Source organism: Panthera tigris, chromosome B3, assembly GCF_018350195.1.
Source record: "Panthera tigris isolate Pti1 chromosome B3, P.tigris_Pti1_mat1.1, whole genome shotgun sequence".
NCBI lineage: Eukaryota > Metazoa > Chordata > Mammalia > Carnivora > Felidae > Panthera > Panthera tigris.
Genome location: NC_056665.1, coordinates 108,458,323 through 108,479,169, shown reverse-complemented (window position 1 = coordinate 108,479,169; position 20,847 = coordinate 108,458,323). Strand labels below are relative to the sequence as shown.

The following is a 20,847-nucleotide window of genomic DNA, read 5'->3' as shown; positions in this document are numbered from 1 at the left end:
TGGCCATCTTCACCACTAATACAGGAAAAGGCAGAACTGACAGATGGAAAGAGAAAGGGAGCCAGATGATATCATTTGAGTCCCCAGAACCAACTCTGCCAGATGATAGATCCATTTCTCTCTTGCATTGTTATGAAGTCAAAACATTTCTTTTTCTGCTTAGGCTAGTTTGAATTAGGTTTCTGCCAGGGGCACTATTCAACGTATTTCACTACTACTCCAGCAGCAAATAATAAGAATACCAGCGAGTCAGAAGAGAAGCTGATGGTAAAAAACCAGTACCACTGGACCTGTGTATCATGAATGAATCCCAGCCTTAATTTCTGTCATTTACAAGGGAAAGAATTCTGTCTAAGTAAGGAGGTAAAAGAGGATTACAAGGGGGTTAATATTTATAACACACTATGTAGTAGATATGCTGATCTTTATTGACATTATGTCATATAATCCTCACACTTGGCAAAGAGGAAATGGAAGTAAACTGGATTATTAACCTCATGTACAGATGAGAAAAACTGAGGCTTAAGAAGATTAGGTAATTTTTCCCAAGGCCATACAGCTGGGAAGTGGTGAATTTGAGATTCTCTCAAGACTATCCAGTCTCAAAAGTCCAAACTGGAGACACAAATGTCAATATGGCAATTTTCTAATTCTCTTGGCTCTTAAATTCTGTGTATAAGAGATCTTACTCTGGGAAATTAATGACTTCATGTTCATTTTAGACTCCTTTTAATTTGGTCTCTTGAAAGAACAGCTTTTATTAAAAGGCTGTGCTGATGACTCTGGTTTCAGTTAGTATCAAATGGCATATATAATTCTATCTCTCCAAATGACAAATATCTCCCCCAGTTTAGTCAAGTTCACATACAAGACAAGTTTCTTGTGTTTTAATGAACCTATCAATTCTGATTTGCACATGCAATAGAAGTCTAGGCCTGGGTTTGTAGTCTGACCATTTTACTTCTAGGTATCCAGTCATATGGATAATTCTAAGAAACTTATCCTCCAGGATGAGCTATGACTCTACTATTTTCTGTTATTTAAGTATCCTGAAAAGATAGATTTTTCCCTATGTTCTTTCTCAGGATAGTGGCTTGAATTTATATTTTACAAAATCTGGCCATATACTTATCACTAAATAATACAGTATCAACTAAAATTTTAAAATTTTAGCATTACTGGCTATTCAGTCCTACAATTTGCCTTCCAATAGACAGAGGTACCCCATATTTGGTTTAAGGTGAATAATTTTATACTTATACTTTGACTTTTAATATTGCTGAAATGGCAGGGCACCTGGGTGGCTCAGTGGTTAAGCATCCAACTTCGGCTCAGGTCATGATTTCACAGTTTGTGGATTTGAGCCCCATATCGGGCTCTGTGCTAACAGCTCAGAGCCTGGAGCCTTCTTCAGATTGTGTGCCCCACTCCTCTCTTTCTGCCCCTGTCCTGCTCAGGCTCTGTGTCCTGCCCTGAAAGAGGAAGGAAGGAAGGGAAGGAAGGAAGGGAAGGAAGGAAGGGAAGGAGGGAGGGAGGGAGGGAGGGAGGGAGGGAGGGAGGGAGGAAGGAAGGAAGGAAGGAAGGAAGGAAGGAAGGAAGGAAGGAAGGAAGGAAGAGAAATATTGCTGAACATAGCTTTTACCACATATAAAATAGGACTAGTGATATTTAGGAGACAGGGCACTTAATAGAGAAGGGGGCACACCTGCAGTTTCCTCATTGGTCTTCTTGAATTAAAATTGCCTGGGGGCACACCTGGGTGGCTCAGTTGGTTGAGCATCTGACTTCATCTCAGATCATGATCTCAAAGCTCATGAGTCTGAGCCCTGCATCGGGCTCACTGTCGTCGGCAAAGAGCCCAATTTAGATCTTTTGTCCCCCCCACCCCGCCCCGCTCTGTCCCTTTCCTGTTTGCACTCTCTCTCTCAAAAATAAATATTTTTTTAAAAATTGCCGGTATTCCTCCACTTATATTCCATCTCAAAGAAATATCTCCTATATCTGCCAGAGAATATCTACTGTTCTTCTATCTCTTGTTTTGATAAAATGCTAAAAACAGAATTCCTTACTAAGAAAAAAATTGAAATCTCAATCCCTTCCATATTGTCAAAGTGATATCACCCATGGAATTTATCTAAAGTGCCTTAAAGATTATTAAATTCAGATTGTTCAGAGACACCTGGGTGGCACAGTTGGTTGAGTGTCTGACTCTTGATTTAGGCTCAAGACATGATCCCAGGGTCATGGGATCGAGCCCTATGTTGGGCTCCACGCTGAGAGCACAGTCTGTTTAAGATTCTCAATCTCTCTCTCTCTCTCTCTCTCTCTCTCTCTCTCTCCCTCCCCCCCTCTTCTCCTCTCCCCTGCTCACACACTAAAATAAAAAAAAGAAAAAAAATCAGATTGTTCAACATATATGATGATCCACCAACTCTAATAAAAACTAAGCTGAGCTTTCTATAAATAGCAAAAGCAAGTTCTGTAGTACCCAATTCCAGTGCTAAGAGAGGACAGACCTCTCTGACTTGCCACTCGGAAGTGCTGTATCAGTGAAAATGCTCCATTTTCAGCTGAATTGTTCTTTGTGAATAACTGACTTTTCTGGGAATTAAAGACACTTTAGTAGGCATGCATCAGAGTGTACAGCCTGAATCTGTATGGCCTCATTGTGCCAGTAGGACATGCTGGGAGACTGGAAAAATTTAGATTGTCAGAATTCCTGGAGTATCTACTTTCTGGATTCCTTTGGCAGCTAAAGAGCAGAATAAGAGCCAGGGTTAGAACAGTATTCTAGGCATGACTGAATTCATATTCATGCCATTATGTAAAGATCAATTTGTTCTTTATTGCTTAACTAGAGCAGTAATTAGGAAAAGAAAGAATCTCTATAAACCTTATCAGAAGGTATATTAAATAATGCATTGGGATAGCCTTTCTGTATTCATAAGAGGCTTCAAACCTCTTACACTGTATTTAAAATTAACTGAAGTCATTAGTTATGTAAGCATCTATCTGAAAACATTATAGAGCCCATAATGTGTTCTTAGCACAGCCCTGGTGGCTCCTATGTTCCCTGCTATCAAGGGGCTTATAGTTTCATTGGGTAAGTAGCACTGACCCTTCCCTCCCCAAACAAGACTTACATTTGTATAGTGTCCACGATATGTGTATACACCAAATAAAAGGAGGTTGATGAGTTAGAGAGGCAAGAGAAAAATGATATTCAATGATGAAGATACTATTCTAAAACGTAGACCCCCAAAATATAACGTACCTAGACAGAAGACCAGGAATTTAGAATTTTTTCCAAAAATGGAAATTCACAAATTGGAATAATAATGATAGGTAACATTAACCAACAGTCAGTATTGTGAAGCAGTTAAGACTATGGATTCAGGAACCATATACAGAGATGAAATTTTCAATTATACCATGTAGCCAAATTAAATGGTCTCTCTGTGCCCAAGGTTCATCATTTCTAATATAGGAATAACAGTACCAATTTTATAGAAGAATTATGTGAAAATTAACTGCATTAAAATACATATATAAAATAGTATCTGGCTCAGAATTAAGTGTTCAGAAAATGTGAGTTGTTTTTAATATTAACTGAGCACTTACTTTGTTCCTGTCATGAATTTAAGCAATTTGCATCTTTTATCTCATTCAATATTTACAAAGACCTTATGAGGTTTAGATGAGGAAATAAGAATAAAGAGATAAAGCAAATTTCCAAAGTTATTAAAGTACAAGTGCCTAAAGAAAGACATGGGCCTAGGCCGTTTGAATCCATACTCCATGCTATTAACTGCTATGCTATGCCCAAGCTTTTTAACTGCATCACTTCTTCCTGCCAAGTGCCATTTTGTCCTAAGGACAGCATAGCTACAAAATATGAAACAATTAGTTCTTACAGATACAATCATCACTGATGATACTCTCATTCAAAAAAACAACTACTTGTATAGCTAGATTTCTGTTGGTAACATAAATATTCAAGTTGCAAACTATCCTACTTTGGGTTAATTCCACACTTGTTTAAATCTATTAAGGGTGTATAGGCTATTGTAAAAATTGGGGTGTTCCATTTTTGCAAAAGATAAATATGTTTATTTAAATATCTACTTATAGCCTATGTTTTATAGAGAAGGAATTCTTAAATGTCTGTCACACTGGAACAAGATTTTGGTCAGAACTCATCAGGATAGAAGTTCACCTAGATAATAGGGGATCACATCCCCTAGCCAAATACATCAGAGGTCATACCCAAGGGAGGCAAAGGAAAGGGTGAGAAGACATATTTTGAAGTCCATATAGGAGCTACAGTCAGAAGGTTAGCCAAAGTAGGCAGGAATAGAATCCTACTGAGTCCATGAAAATACCCCATCAACTCTGTTCAGAAACTAGAAGCAGCTGTGAGAACTAAAGAAAAAGGCAAGGTTAGAGGAACTACAGCAGTGTTAATAAATAACCATACAGCAAGAACAAAGCCCCAAATTCTGAACAATATAACATCATATTCTAGCTAAATGATGAGCCTAAGGTCACAGTAAAAGCCATCACTGATTTGACTATCATGGGGAGTAAAGAAGCAAATAGAACCAGTGATCCCAATGGGGCTAAGATGAAATAAAGCAAGTGTCTTCTAATTCCATCTAAGGTATTCTAGTGTGGAAAATGGGGGGAAAGGATTAAAACACATGGGGAGTATATTTCAATAAAGTGGGAAACAGTAAACAAAATAATGAAAGCATATGTTGACATATGAGCTCATAAAAAATAAATCATGATGCAGCATTTTCACAAATGTACTGACTTTCAAATAATTAACTTTCAAACAGCCAGTGCATCTATATGTTATATTTGCAAAAGACTTTCCACATGCCACATTTTTGCTTTTTTTCCACCCATGATGAAATGTTTTAGGCTCTTCCATGATGGCAATGGCTGCCTCTAAGTAATTCAACTTTGGAATCTTCACCACTTCATTTTTTCAGCAATAATTGTACAAATAAGGATTATTCTGCACTTTGATATTATTCATTTATAAAATGAGTAGAAAAATAAAATGCTCAGTACTGGAAATTAAACCTCTAGATGTCATGAATTTATTATGCGTGAGAGAAAGATGGAAATACTATTAGGTACGTAAGAAATGCCAAAACTTCAGTTTATTTTCTTTTAATTTTTTTAATGTTTATTTATTTTTGAGAGAGAGAGAGACAGAGACAGAGTGCAAACGTGGAGGGGGGCAGAGAGAGAGAGGGAGACATAGATTCTGAAGCAGGCTCCAGGCTCTGTGCTGTCAGCACAGAGACCCATGTGGGGCTCGAACTCATGAACCGTGAGATCATGACCTGAGCTGAAGTCAGATGCTTAACCAACTGACCCACCCAGGCACCCCAAACAAACCTTTAGTTTAATTTGAAGACACATTGAACTTCAAAGAGTAAAATAATTAAGATAACGTATTCAATACTAGAAATACATTTTGATGACTCTAAGGATATAGATCAAATTAAGGATTTTGTCTTCATTTTCCAGATGAAAAACCCTCAGCCCTTCCTTCTCCACTCATCCCTATCTTGTGGCCCTTTCTCCAACAGACATGCACAATCAAGTTAACTTTCTCATACTCCAGAGACAGTCTGAAATATTTAAAAACCATTATTCATAAAATTTGGGGATGGTCTATAATTCAACCAATGAACACGTACACACGCACACATACACATGCACAGATTATGTCAGAATTACTAACAGTTGCCCCTATTTCTGACTCTGAGTCATAAAAATAACTTTAGACATGAGCTTCAAAATGTATGGTTATAAGTAATAAATTATTCCAGAGTCTCAGTGGTTAGTTTCACAGTATTTCATTAACATAAACTTTCTGTGATCACTTGAATAAGCCTTATAGCTATCCCTACTGTTGGCCTCTCTGAGAATAAAGAGAAACCTAAGATTTTATTAATCGTTTTATGAATTTAATATGAGAGATCATATTTTCCAAATGAATACATAGTAATTACATTGTCAGGTATAATGCCCTCTGTTTTATAAAAAGAAAGGAAACTGGTAAAGATGACTAAACACTCAGACCTTGAAATTGAGCTGTGGTAGGAAGTCAGGAGAATTAGATGAACTTGATTCCACTTGAATCAAATGAATACAACCTTTGAATCCGCTGGTAGAAAGCATAGTATTGTACACCCTTTTAGTTTTAATTCATTTGGAAGTTCTAGGAGTACTTTCTACTCATAGCCAGCCCTTTCCTGTTAGATTGTGTTGAGCCAAAGCCACTGGAGCTAGTTAATACAGTTATAAAGATCTAAATGTTCTAGCCAGTTGAGTCATCCTGCTTGATGAAAAACCAAAGGACTCACGAGCCATTCCTGTTACTGATTCATGATGTAGTTTCTCAATTAGTGAAAACCCAAAGCCACATAGTTAATTCTATTACTGATGTTAAAAATTGAATTAAAGGAGGGTCTGAGAAAATTCTTAGTTGTGACTCTTCTGGACCAGAAGGGTAAACCAGAACTTAGCCTAGGAATAGAACATATTTATGGCACAGGCATACCTACATTAGAGGTTTCCTAGGAAGCTAAAATTGAGCCCCAACTCAATCATAAGGCTCAGGCTTGCCATTATAATTTGTAATGTATTATAATGTCCTCACTACACTTCTAATGGTGCGAACTAAGATGTGTGTCTATGATTCCCCTTGCTTATTTCTGGTTAAACAACAGACACAAAATCCAAACAGTTTTTAGCAATATCATTATAATATAAATTAAAATAACAGCAGCTAACATTTTTAGAGCTTACTCTATGTCAAATGTTGTTCTAGGAACTTTATGTCTTTGAGAAAAGCACTATTACTAATAAGCTCATTTACAAAGGAAAAAATATGACACAGGTAAGTAACTTGCCGAAAAGGATGCAATTAGTAAGTTGCAAACCAGGATTTCAATTTAATAAAATTTGGCTCTTGAGATACAGTGTCTTACCCACTGTGATATATTGGGTTAAGGACTGCTGCCTTCTTTATACCTCTACCCAAATCAAACACCAACATAGGTGAACTCAGTTTCTAAGGGAAACACTTATCAAAAGCCATGTCTTCCTCAGTTCTACTAGTCTTCACGTCAGCTATTTACCTTTTTAGCTTTCTTCTCCCATGACTAAACCCTAGACATCATTGTCACCTAGAACTTCTGTGCCTCTATAAACCTAAAAACACTGCCGAATCACAGTATCAGCTGATTTCTCTCTCTGTTGCTTATACATTTCTTTAACTGATCCTGATTCTTCTGCTGTTACCCTGTTTATTTCCTTTCTACTTTCTTTCTTTATTCATCATATTCTTTATGGTCCATCACCTCACACTTAATTCCCTCTCATTATTCTCCCAGTAAAAACCTTGGCTGTGAACCAATGCAGCCTTCCTCTGATCCTGCACATGGACAACTGAGCACAGCTGAAGCTCTTTACCTCAGACTCTCTAAGCTTATAGTCTTCTGACTTTCCTTCTGTCTGCTTGCTCCTTCTGTCTCCTCTTGAGGGTTTCCTTGACAACTTCTCTCACTGCTCTGTGCATTCTTGAGTCACCTCACCAACTTTTACTATTGTATTTATTAAGGTAGGCTAAAATACTGTAACATGTAGACCACACAACGTAGGGCTCAAACACAATAGAGTTTATTTCTCATATAACAGTCCACAGTGAGTATTTCTGGTAAGTTGGAAGACTTTTTTTCATGGGGAGATTCAAGAACTCAAATGCGACAGTCTTGTGAATCTAATATCCCCTAGGGCCTTGGCATTGTTTGCTCCCATTGAGCTAAAAGGGAAAGAGAACAGGGAGAAGGCATGACAGCTTCTTAAAAGCTTTGGTTCGGGAACAATACACGTTATATTCACTCATATCCTAATGGTCATCTAGTTACACTGACACACCCCACTGAAAAAGAAACTGAGAAATGTAGTACAAGTTGTCTATCAAAATGAAGACATCAAAATGAATTTCTAATGAACACCCCCAGCAGTATCTATCACACCATACTGATATATTGCTGAATCCAAAATATTTTTCTCCAGCCCATATAGCCAAGTGTTAACTGACCTCTCTATTAGGAGGGTCTCATTAGTATTTCCAACTCAACCTACTTAAAACCAAACTCACTAGCTTACTATGTAAAACTGCTTTTATCATATGTTCACCATTTCAATAAATCATACAGCCATAAAACTGGGAGTAATCTTGACTCCTCTCTTTTTCACTTCTTACCCAATAGCTCAGTCTTATCAATTCTATATCTTTTTTTCCTTCCAGCTTTATTGAGTATAACTGGCAAATAAAATTGCATATAGAGTGTACAGCTTCATGATTTGATTTGATAAATGTATACACTGTGAAATGGTTGCCACAAGGAATTTAATTCACACATCTACCACCTCACATACTTAGCTTTTTGTATGTATGTGTGGTAAGAATGCTTAAGATCTGTTCTGTTAACAAATTTCAAATATACAATACAGTATGATTAACTACAGTCACCATGCTATAATTAGATCCCCAGAATTTATTCATCTAATAGCTGCAAGCTCATGCCCTTTGACCAAACATCTTCCTATTTCTGACATCCCAAGTCCCTGGCAACTATCATTCTATTCTATGTTTCTATGAGTTCACTTTTTTTTTTTTTTTGCTACATGCCACATATAAATTAAATAATACAGTGCTTATCTTTCTACCTTTCTGTGTCTGGCTTATTTCACTTAATATAATGTCCTCTAGGTCCATCCATGTTGTTGCAAATGGCAGGATTTTGTTTAAGGCTGAATATTCTTCTGTGTGTGTGTGTGTGTGTGTGTGTGTGTACACTAACATTTTATTTATCCATTCATTTGTTGATGGACACTTATGCCATTTGCATATCTTGGCTATTGGGAATAATGATGCAGTGAACATGGGGGTGCTGGATAATTTCAAATGACCTGTGTCTAAATTTGCTGCCTCTTTCTTCCGATTGATCAAGTCTGCTATTGATGCTACTGATGCTCTCTACTGAATTTTCCATTTCGTTTGTTGTATTCATCAGCTCCAATATTTCTGTTTTGGTTCCTTTTGATGATTTCTATCTCTTTGTTAAAGTCATTGTTTTGTTCAGGTATTATTTTCTTGAGTTTGTTGAATTGTCGGTTTTTGGTTTGTTTTTTTTTTTTTTTTGTAGCTAACAGAGCTTCCTTAAAACAACTATTTTGAATTCTTTATAGGACAAATTGTATATCTCCAATTCTTTGGGATCAGTCTCTGGGAAATTATTGTGTTGCTTTCATGGTGTCATGTTCACTTAATTTTTTCCTGTTCCTTGAAGTCTTCTATTGTTGTCTTTGCAGTTCAAAAAGCAATCACCTCCTTTAGTCTTTGCTGACTGGCTTCAGGAAAGAAATGCCTTTAACATAATTTCTACCAGGGATTCTGAGGTCTCTTGGATCTCTTCTAAGAATGTGCCTGCACCACACTTCTTGTTCTCTTTTTGAGGGCAATTCTTATGAATGTATGCATTTTCCCAATCCCACAAAACCAGGCTTAGTGATAAGATCCTCCTATTTGTTTGTCCTAAGACACTGCCCGAAATGCTCATTTGTATGCTTTTCCCCCAGTTCCACAGTGTCAGATCAGCTTCCTTCTCATGCTCACTAGGCATCTGCAAAGGCTTGTACTTGCTGTCCACATGGGTTCATGTAGGAAGCTGGTCATGTTGGGAGTGTACAGGTGAGGTGCAGGGACCACTGGAGGTGTCCATGGGCCAGTTGGGAGCGTGACAGGTGAGGTATCTCAGCAGCTTATGCGCGGCTTTCCTGAAGGAGTCTGCAATTGGTTTAGTAGGATCCACATTCCTTAGATGATTTCTAAGTGTTGACTGTTGTGCTGAAAGCCTCTGCCAGACCCTCCATCATGTAGAAAATCTGAGTACATTGCATGGGGGTGAAAAATAAGTGGGTCTCTTCAGCAGTGTCCCATACACCTGAGGAAGCTGGGTACTCACTCAGTGCACTCTCACTTTCCATCGTGGGAGAAACTGGGGGGCCAAGGGAGTGTCTCTTGGCACTAAGCTGTGCCTCCTCAGTGGTAGGGTGATGTGAGTAAAGTGAAATGTTCTTAACCTCTTTAATGCATCTAGTCTCAGATTTTTTTCTCTAACGGGTTGCTGGAACTTCTCCACTAGACCCCCAGACTCTCACAAAGGTACTCTAATCTGTGGGTGATTGTCAAAATCAATGTTTTGTGGAAAGATTATGGTACAAAACTTATTTTGCCATCTTGCTGATGCCACTCCTTAATTCTACCTCTTCACCAATGCTGTGCTCACTCTACAGCTGAAGTATTATCATAGTTTCCTGATTCTCTGATTTAGTCCCTCCCTATTTTACCTGTCCTATTCCAAATTACCTAACATACCAATATGATTATGCTACTTACAAGCTTAACTGTCATTAATGGTTCCACTTCTGAGGATAAAGTACAGACTCCTTAGTCCTGAACCCTTATTAATCCTCTCAGAACTTCAGTTAGCTAACTTTTCACCAGATTGTAAAGAACCAGGTCTAATTTGCTTACCTTTGTATCACCAGAACTTACTACCACAGGTAGCTTAATAAATACTTGTTAAATAAATGAATGGAAGATCTTCAGAATGCTTTCTCTGACCTTCATGTCCTGATTAGTTCACTCATCATTTGTCTGTATTTCCATAGCAGCTCCTGTCTACTCTTCTAATAGTACTTATCACATATACTTATCTGTTTGACTTCCATACTTGAGCTTTTTTTTTGGGGGGGGGTAACAATTTTTTTTCTTTTTTAATATAATTTATTGTCAAGTTGGTTTCCATACAACATCCAGTGCTCATCCCAACAAATGCCCTCCTCCCTGCCCATCACCTACTTTCCCCTCTCCCCTACCTCCCATCTACCCTTAGTTTGTTCTCAGTCCTTAAGAGTCTCTTACGATTTGCCTCCCTCCCTCTCTGTAACTTTTTTTTCCCCCTTAGTCTCCCCCATGGCCTTCTGTTAAGTTCCTCAAGATCCACATATAAGTGAAAACATATGGTACCTGTCTTTCTCTGCCTGGCTTATTTCACTCAGCATAATACCCTCCAGTTTCATCCACATTGCTGCAAATGGCCAGATTTCATTCTTTCTCATTATTTGCAAATGGCATACTTGAGCTTTAAGTTCCTCAAGAGCAGATACAGTGTCATTTATTATTTTATTTCTAATTATATAATGGTTCTCTACATACAGTAGATTCTCAGGTATTGAGTAGATGAATGAATGGACAATTGTTTCAGCTAACAGTCAGAAAGTAAATCTAGGATGTTTTCTAGGAGGTGAATATTGCTTATAACTGATTTTTGTTTAGTTAGAAAGAGACTCTTATTTATAAGAATTGCAAGGGACATCAATTCTCATGAGAAAAGCTAATTACCCTAGGAACTGCACTTCCCAGGGGGGTGTGCAGATGGTGAGAGTCATGTGTAATGATTCTACGTGGAAGTAATATGATTCAGAGAAGGTCTAAATGAATGGGGACTAGCATAATTTCAGGGATGCTGCATATGGTTGGCAGGTGGTACACAGCAAAATTCCAGAGGTAGTTTTTCAGATAGACAATGGCATGCACATAGATATGTGGAACTACATAGTTTGAGTGTCCTGATGGTGAAGAGCTCTATGGAGAAAATGAAAGATTCTTAGTTAAAGTTATGGATGAGAAATTATGGAGAAAGAGATATCTAGAGTATTTTTAGGAATTCTTATTACATGATGTACTGTGTAAAATTCTTGTGACACTCTCCAGGATACAGTAAAATTCTACAATATTCTTCACAGCTTTAAGAACCAGACAAATAATCCTTTACATGGACATATTGACAATTGGCTATGAGAGCTCTGGGGTTTATTTGGGTAACACTTGCCTAGACAATTAAACATTTGAATAATTGCTACCAGGGTAGTTTGAAATGTCATGTTTTTTATTCTTAAAAAATTTTATAAATATAGCCTTATTAGAAAAACTCTACATAAAATGGCTTTGATCATCCATTTATTTATTTACAAGGCAGGATATTTGATGTTTGAGAGATCAGATGGTAGATTAGAGATGGTTATGTTACTAAAGAATTTTATAATCAATTGGGGGAGAGTCCACATTACCACATAACATTACCATATTATAATTTAGATCAGGATCGGTACCATAGGGGATGAATAAACCAAGATTATGGGAATTCAGCAGAAGGAAAAAAAGTAATTATGGCCAGAGTGAGGAAGTTTAATGAAGGAGATACTATCTGAGCTTTATTTTAATGAAGGGATGGAATTAGGGCAGGCAGAAATAGGAGAGGAGTACAGTTTAGGATTCCTGACTCCATCCACCACAAGGAGTGTCCATCACAGGAAGTGAAAACTAACCTCCATTGAGACCTTTTTTTTTTTTTTACCACCAAAAATCAACTATTCTCTCATTGACCTCATGCCAACATCTAGCTGCTGAATGATCCAAAATACAGGATACAAAATATAGAATAAGATCCAAATTTTCCAAAATATAGTATAGGAAATCTAGATCTTATTTTGTCAGAGAAATGTTTAAGACACTGATTATCCAGGGCTTAGGGAACTGAAATAAAAATGAGTTTGCCTTGGATTAGTAATATAGAAATATTAAATAAAAGTTACTCTAAAAAAGAAGAAATACAGAAACATGCATTGGAATATGTTTTATCTATTGTATCTTTAAATCATAGCATCAGAAGTGGAATGAAATAAATCATAGAGTACCTTTAGGCAAGAAAAATAAAGAAAATGATAAAATTGTTGTAAAATAATTCCTTTGGCTTACAATTCCAACTGGAAAATAAGCACTTGAGCCAACAAAATCCAGTAGTATCTTCTTAAGTATAGGAAGGCATAAAGAAGCCCAGATGTATGATAACATTTGTTCACAGTGCTATAAAGAGATTTCACCTCAACAAAAGGTAAACACACACACACACACACACACCCCTAAAAAATGAGAGATCCAACAGCCAGACTGAAAGAATGAGAGCTATTTTCCATTATTTAAAGGAAAATATAGGCAAATTAAAACATTACCAGAATGAATCAATATTGTGTGTTTTATAGAATGCATATATATTTTGTTGGCTGATACCATTAAAGTGTTCCACAGGAATGATGGGAAATGGAGATCATGGGCCTAACACAAAAATCATTTGAAATATTATGTAGTTACTTATTTCGACTCATCCATGTATTAAATATTTTCCAGAGTGTTGACCAACTAGCAAAACTTATTGAACTAAGTGCCTTATTCATTCTAGGGTACCTCTTTACTGACTGCAGAGTAGTGAGGAAGGAATAGCCAGGAGGCAATAATCAACCTAAGATATTCTTGAAGGCACATTACCATTTTTTTTTGCACTTTGAAAATAAGGGTTATGCAGAGTTATAAGATATTCTGGGTCTAAGCAGTTACAGAGAAGCCTTTCATACTCTTTGAAAATTGTAAATAAATCACTCTACAATCCCTGTCTGAGAAAAGCATGGGTGCTTGTAAAAACGACGATGTGCATCCATTAGTGAGAAAAACAAGGTAGCAGAAGTCTAGAGCCATTCTGAGTTTAGTTTGTTTTCAAGTATCCCCCTTTTGAAATCAGCTTTAGTGAAGTATGATTTACATAAATACAGTTTTAAAGTATATAGTCAAGTGCCCTGAAAAATGTGAAGTCTTCTGAGCAAGTGCTTTTAAACACTAACCATGTACAATTAGTGGCTCTAAGTTTATACTGATAGCAATAGCATGAAAGAGAACTGAAATGTATTGAACATCTAATTCTTCTCTTATGGCTTCACATTTATTAGTTCATATCCTAAGAACAATTTTCTGGAAGAGATTATTATTCTCATTTTAATTAGTTCTAAAAATGGGGTCACAGAATACATGAATAACTTGTCCAAATTACCCAGATAGTAAGGTGGGATGGAGCATGATCTCAATCCAGACCTATCTAGCTTTAAGACCACTGTTTCTTTGTTTATGCCATATTACCCGCTGATGCACCCTGGTCACCACATTCATGCAAACACATTCTCCCCAGTTCTCATAGGAGCCAAATTTTCAAAGAGTTTAAGCAAGGAGTGAGCACGGGACCACAGTGATTTCTTGGTGAAGGAGCTTAGGAAAAAGGAATACGGGAGAATGGAACTGAGAATGTGGTGCTGCCTGCGAATGGTTGGTCCAGGAGGTGACAGCGCATTAGGAGTGATGTGTAGCAGAGAAGTCTGTGGTGGGGGATAGCTTTTATTCACTAAATTTAATTGAGATAGAACTAGGCTTTCTGAGCCTGCTAGTGAGTGCATAAAGGAGCAGAATTTTCAAGGACTTTAACTCCTTGAGACACAGAAGGAAAGTGGAAGCATGTTCAAGTCTTTCTTATGTTAGTACTAAGCAGACGACTGTACCAGAAATGGACAAACAGACATCAAAAAAGATGAGCTGAATCCATTCTCCTTAACCCATTACTCAATCATCCTATGCCAATGGAAAATGAGTTACAGTAATATGTCAAAAATATTTAAAAATATAAAACAGACATTAGAGTATAGAGAGGTATGAATGCTTCCATTTTTAATGTGAATCTTGGACTTATGAAGATATTAAACATGTATCTGCAAATGAATTTGGATTTCTTTCTTCCTAGTTACATTTTATATTAAGTGGTACCAAATGTCTCTAGCAGCTTTCAGCTAATTTTATATTACAAGCTGAATTAATAAGTGCATGACATGGCCACATGGGTAGTTATATAGTTAGTAATAGAATACTAAGAATTTGGATCAAGAGACCTTGATTTTATTCTATCATTTGCTGACCTAATATGCAGTGGATTGTCATCCATCTAAAATTACATGAAAAGCTCAAGCCTTTACTTGTATTCAATTTCCAGGATTTTTTTTTCTCAATTTTAGATTGAATGGAAACCTAAATTTGAGGTCTTCAATGAAGACAAGCATAATATGATGTTGCATATCTTACTATCTGAGCACTAACCATTTTAGCTACTTCCTACGCTCAGATAACTATATTTGTCTCCAATTTATATTCAAATGACACTCCTATGTCTGCCTATCTTCACCTATACAATACAACATGGACTGTCAAAAATACTCAGTTGATTTCAACTAGAAGTAAAATTATCCCTGTTTTCAGATTATATGAGCTTACATATAGAAGACTCTAAAGATTCTACCAAAAAATTATTAGAACTAATCAACAGATTCAGGAAAATTATAGGATACAAAATCAATTCACAAAATGCAGTTGCATTTCTACACCCTAATAACAAACTACCCGAAAATTAAGAAAACAATCTCATTTATAATAGTATCAAGAAGAATAAAATACTTGGGAATAAATTTATTTAGCAAGGTGAAAAACTTGTACACTGAAAGACAATACATCAATGAAAGAAACTAAAGAAGATGCAAATAAATGGAAAGCTATTCCATTTTCATAGGCTGGAAGACTTAATATACTTTGTTAAAACATTAACACTACCTAAAATGATTTACAGATTCAATGCTATCTTCATTAAAACCCTGATGGTATTCTTGATTATGAATGAATATCCAAAATATATATGGAATGACAAATCAATGACCAAGAAATACAAATAATCCAAGTAAAAATGGGCAAAGACTTAAACAGACATTTCTCCAAAGAAGACAAAAAGACAACAAGTAAATAAAAAAGATGCTCAACATCACTTACCATCAGGGAAATGCAAATCAAAGCCACCAGATATCACTTCACACTTGCTAGGATGGCTATAATAATTTTTTTTAACACTTATTTATTTTTGAGACAGAGAGAGACAGAGCATGAACGGGGGAGGGTCAGAGAGAGGGAGACACAGAATCCGAAACAGGCTCCAGGCTCCGAGCTGTCAGCACAGAGCCCGATGCGGGGATCGAACTCACGGACCGCGAGATCATGACCTGAGCCGAAGTCGGCTGCTCAACCGACTGAGCCACCCAGGCACCCCTATAATAATTTTTTTTTAAAGATTACAAGTGTTAGCAAGGATATGGAGAAAGGAAATCTTTGTACACTGTGGGCACCTCTAATGGTTTAGTCACTACAGAAAACAGTATAGAGTTTCCTCAGAAAATTAAAGATAGAATGACCATATGATCAAGCAATCCCACTTCTGAGTATGCAACCAAAAGAACTGAAATCAAAATCTTGAAGAAATATCTGCACTCGCACCTTCTATGCAGAATTTTTCACAATAGCCAAAATATGGAAATGACCAAAGCATCCACTGATGGATGACTAGATAAAGAACTGTGGTTTATACATACAATGGAATATTATTCAGCATTAAGAAAAAAATGAAATGCTACCATGTGTGACAATATAGAGGAACCTTGAGGACACCATTCCAAGTGAAATAAGCCAGATACAGAAAGACAAATACTGCGTGATTCCATCTAGATACCTGAGGTATTTAAAAGAGTCAAACTCACAGAGAATAGAATGGTGGTTGCCAGGGGCTGAGGGGAAGGGGAAATGAGAATTCATAAAACAAGTTCTAGAGATTTGTTGGAAAACATAGTGTCTAAAGTTAACAATACTGCATTGCAAACTTAGAAGTTTGAGTGTAAATCTCATGTTAAGTGTTTTCCCTACAATAAAAAAAATTAAAAAGGAACATAGTGTTCTTAGTATAAATTAAAAAATCCAACTCTTTTATAAAACTAAGCATGCAGGGACCATATGATCTAGAAATTACATTCTTGGACATTTATCCCAAATAAATAAAAAACTATGTGTACACACATACACACACACACACACACACACACACACACACACACACACACACTGTACAAGAATGTTGACTGCAGCTTTATTTGTAATAACCTGAACCTGGAATTTAAAAAGGTGCCTTTCAGCAGGTGAAAAGCTATAGTACACTCAAACCATGCACTATTACTCAGTTATTAAAAGAAACATGCAATAACTTGATGACCCTCCAGGGAATTATGCTGAATAGAAAAAAGAAATCTCAGAGGGCTGCATATCATGATGCCATTTATATAATATTTTGAAATGACACCATTTTAGAAATGAAGGACAGATTAGTGGATGGCAGGGTTTGTGGCTGCATGGTGGACAGAAGGAAGGCAGTGGATTATTTAAGGACATACATGGGATTGCGGGGTATAGAAACTGTTCAGTATCTTTAACTCTGGTAGTGGATATACAAAGTTATGCAGGTGATAAAACTATATATAACTTAATACACTTGCACATGTACACACACACCAGTAAAACTGGGAAAATCTGAATAAAATCAGTGTATCATTATCCTGGTGTGATATTATACTATGGTTACAGTTATATAGTATTGTACAACTAGCTGTAGTGCTATAATTATAAAGTATCATTATCCTGCCTGTGATACTTTTTTTTAAGGGTCATTTGTTTTTAAGAGAGAGAGAGAGAGAGACATAGTGGGAGTGGGGAAGGGGCAGAGAGAGAGGGGGACACAGAATCCAAGACAGGCTCCAGGCTCTGAGCTGTGAACACAGAGTCCCACCCAGGGCTCAAACTCATGGACTGTGAGATCATGACCTGAGTCAAAGTCAGATGCTTAACCAACTGAGCCACCCAGGTGCCCCATCCTGCTTATGATATTATATTCTAGTTATATAGTGTCACAGAACCAGCTATAGTTACATACTGTCATTATCCTGGTTGTGATATTATACCATAGTTTTGCAAATGCTATCATTGGGGAAACAGAATCTCTGCATTACTTCTTACAATTGTATGTAATGCTACAATTATTAAATAAAAATTTCTTTAAAAATCTCTTTTTCTAAAAAAAATGTTATAAAAATGTATTAAGGGGCGCCTGGGTGGCGCAGTCGGTTAAGCGTCCGACTTCAGCCAGGTCACAATCTCGCGGTCCGTGAGTTCGAGCCCCGCGTCAGGCTCTGGGCTGATGGCTCGGAGCCTGGAGCCTGTTTCCGATTCTGTGTCTCCCTCTCTCTCTGCCCCTCCCCCGTTCATGCTCTGTCTCTCTCTGTCCCAAAAATAAATAAAAAACGTTGAAAAAAAATTAAAAAAAAATGTATTAAACATATTTCAGGGGCACCTGGGTGGCTCAGTCGGTTAATTGTTTGACTTCGGCTCAGGTCATGATCTCACAGTTGGTGAGTTTGAGCCCCGCATTGGGCTCTGTGCTGACAGCTCGGAGCCTGGAGCCTGGAGCCTGCTTCAGATTCAGCCTGCTCTGTCTCTCTCTGTCTCAAAAATAAATAAAAACATTTAAAAAAATTTTAAAAAACCATATTTCAAACACATGCAAACATATGACACAGGTAAAGAAATCTTTAGCTCTTCATATGCCTAATAGGTAAACTGAAAAACACTAAGTAATTGTGATGACACCTAAATCGCCAAATCAAGTCAAGTGTGCTAGTCATTTTTCTTACTGTGCCGTAGAGTAGGTTTAAAGAGTTAGCTTCTGCCCAAGTATCAGAGCTTTAATATGAGGGATACAAAATTTCAAGAATAACATTTAAGATGAATTGCCCTGCAGCCATAGCACTAAGCATTTAGCAGTGACATGGGATGTTGTTACATTAGGTCTTTAAAATTTCCAATAAGCCCCTTTACAACAGAAAGAATCTCTCAAACTACATTATTTAACTTTTAACACAATAAAAGCTTAGCAATTAGAAATAAATCTTCCAGTCAAAAAGAAGAACACAGGGGAAGGGAAGGTAAAATAAAATAAGATAAAAACAAATAGGGAGTCAAACTTAAGAGACTCTTAACTATAGAGAACAAACAGGGTTGATGGAGGGAGGGAGGTGGGGAATGGGCTAGATGGGTGATGGACATTAAGGAGGACACTCCTTGGGATGAGCACTGGGTGTCATATGTAAGTGATGAATCACTGAATTCTACTCCTGAAACCAATACTGCACTATATGTTAACTAACTTGAATTTAAATAAAATCTTGGAAGAAAAAAAGTCTACTCAAAATTTGAGGATCTTGAGGGTTGTCAGAGATCAGCTCTAATTTAAAACAAAAAAATAAGGCATGCTATTCACCAAAAGATCTTTTAAAATATGTAATAACTGCACTTCCAAGCTTCTTAGTTTGTGGCATTATTTCAGGCCTTCATGACCACAGAAAATTGTACATAAAATGCCTTTCATAAAGTGGCCACTGAAGAACTGCTAAATGTCTTTTTTTTTTTTCTTAAACTCCAATCTGCCAATCAACGAAGATGAAAACAGAAGTGGAATATGCTGCTCCCAGAAAGAAGGGGAGTGACTGGTGTCAGGGAGTAACTTAAATGCGCCTTGTTTTTTATTTTTTATTTTATTAAAAAAATTTTTTAATGTTTGTTTCTGAGAGAGAGAGACAGAGCACGAGATGGGGAGACACAGAATCCAAAGGAGGGTCCAGGCTCAGAACTGTCAGTACAGAGCCTGACCTGGAGCTCGAACTCACAAATCACAAGATCATGACCCAAACTGAAGTCTGATGCTTAACCAACTGAGCCATCCAGATGTCCCAAATGCACCTTGTTTTTAAAAGAACAGTTCAGTTGAAAGCTGAAGAGCCCCGGTAATAACAAGTCCTTATGCTCTAGCACTGTTGCTTGGCTACTGAAGAAGCTACATAACAAGACACATCCGGTTCAAAGGCAGTGCCTTCTCAATAAAAATTTCCATTAAAAAATTCAGTCCTCTTGTTTAACAAGTCTGCTGACACATCTGCTGACCTGTCCTAACTACATTAACTATAAGCCATATTTACCCCTGCCCCTGTTCCTACCCCTAGTCTTCCCTTCAAACAAATGTGTTCTTTCATCACAGACAAGCTTTGAAAATTTTGTTTTTCTTGATACAGATCGCTTTGCTCTGTCAAACTGTAAATCAATTTAAAACACACAGCACCATCTCTTAACCTGGATTTCACATCCATGACTTATTTTTGCCTAATGGAATATTCAAATGCTGCATGGATTATGTAGATCATGGCTATTAATTTTACCTGTCAAATATTCTAGCGGTTAGAATTTGTCTGGAAGAAAAAAAAATTCCTGAACATTGTTTTCTACTGTATTGCATATTTTGTGAGTTTAGTAATTAAGCTCTATCCAGGTTGCTATAAACACTTCTTTTCAAATATAAGCCTCCAAAAGAAAGATAATGATCAAAGGGGATGAAAGGTAGGCTTTTCCCAACTGTTCACTGAACCCATCTTAAGGTTTATTAATGTGATATACATTTTCACATATCACTGTGAGTGAAAGGTTCTCATAGTATTAAATAACAATGGTCACTCTAGGTGTTTTCCCTGGCTTCACAATAAAGCAGTGTCCTTACTGATATTAAATACCCCCCCCCACCCTGCCATATACAAGTCTCTGAAGAAGTGGACAGTCTTGGTTCTAGAATGATTCTGAAATGATGTCATTAAAGTTAACCTACAAGCCTCAGCAGCTGTGATTCTGATGATTCAGAAAAGAAATGTGAATACAAGTAAATACAAGAGAAATCACAGACCTGGATTTTACAGTCTCCTAGCCTGATGAGCTTTTCCAGAGGATGTGGAAACTGCAAACCGAAATATTTATTGAAGGGATGGGCCACATTCAGCTGGAGAGACTCTAAAAGAATATCAGTTAATTTGAAACAAATCTTCTCAAAGAAAGAGCCTCCATGCCTTCAGCCAACC

General features: G+C 37.0%; 1 non-coding gene across 1 annotated transcript; it reads right to left on the bottom strand.

Annotated features, from left to right (window-relative positions):
• Positions 1-19,679: 19,679 nt before the first annotated feature.
• On the bottom strand, positions 19,680-19,819 carry LOC122239971. The gene has a single exon (XR_006219356.1). It is a non-coding gene; the product is annotated as a small nucleolar RNA SNORA50 (small nucleolar RNA).
• Between the last annotated feature and the right edge of the window lie 1,028 nt (positions 19,820-20,847).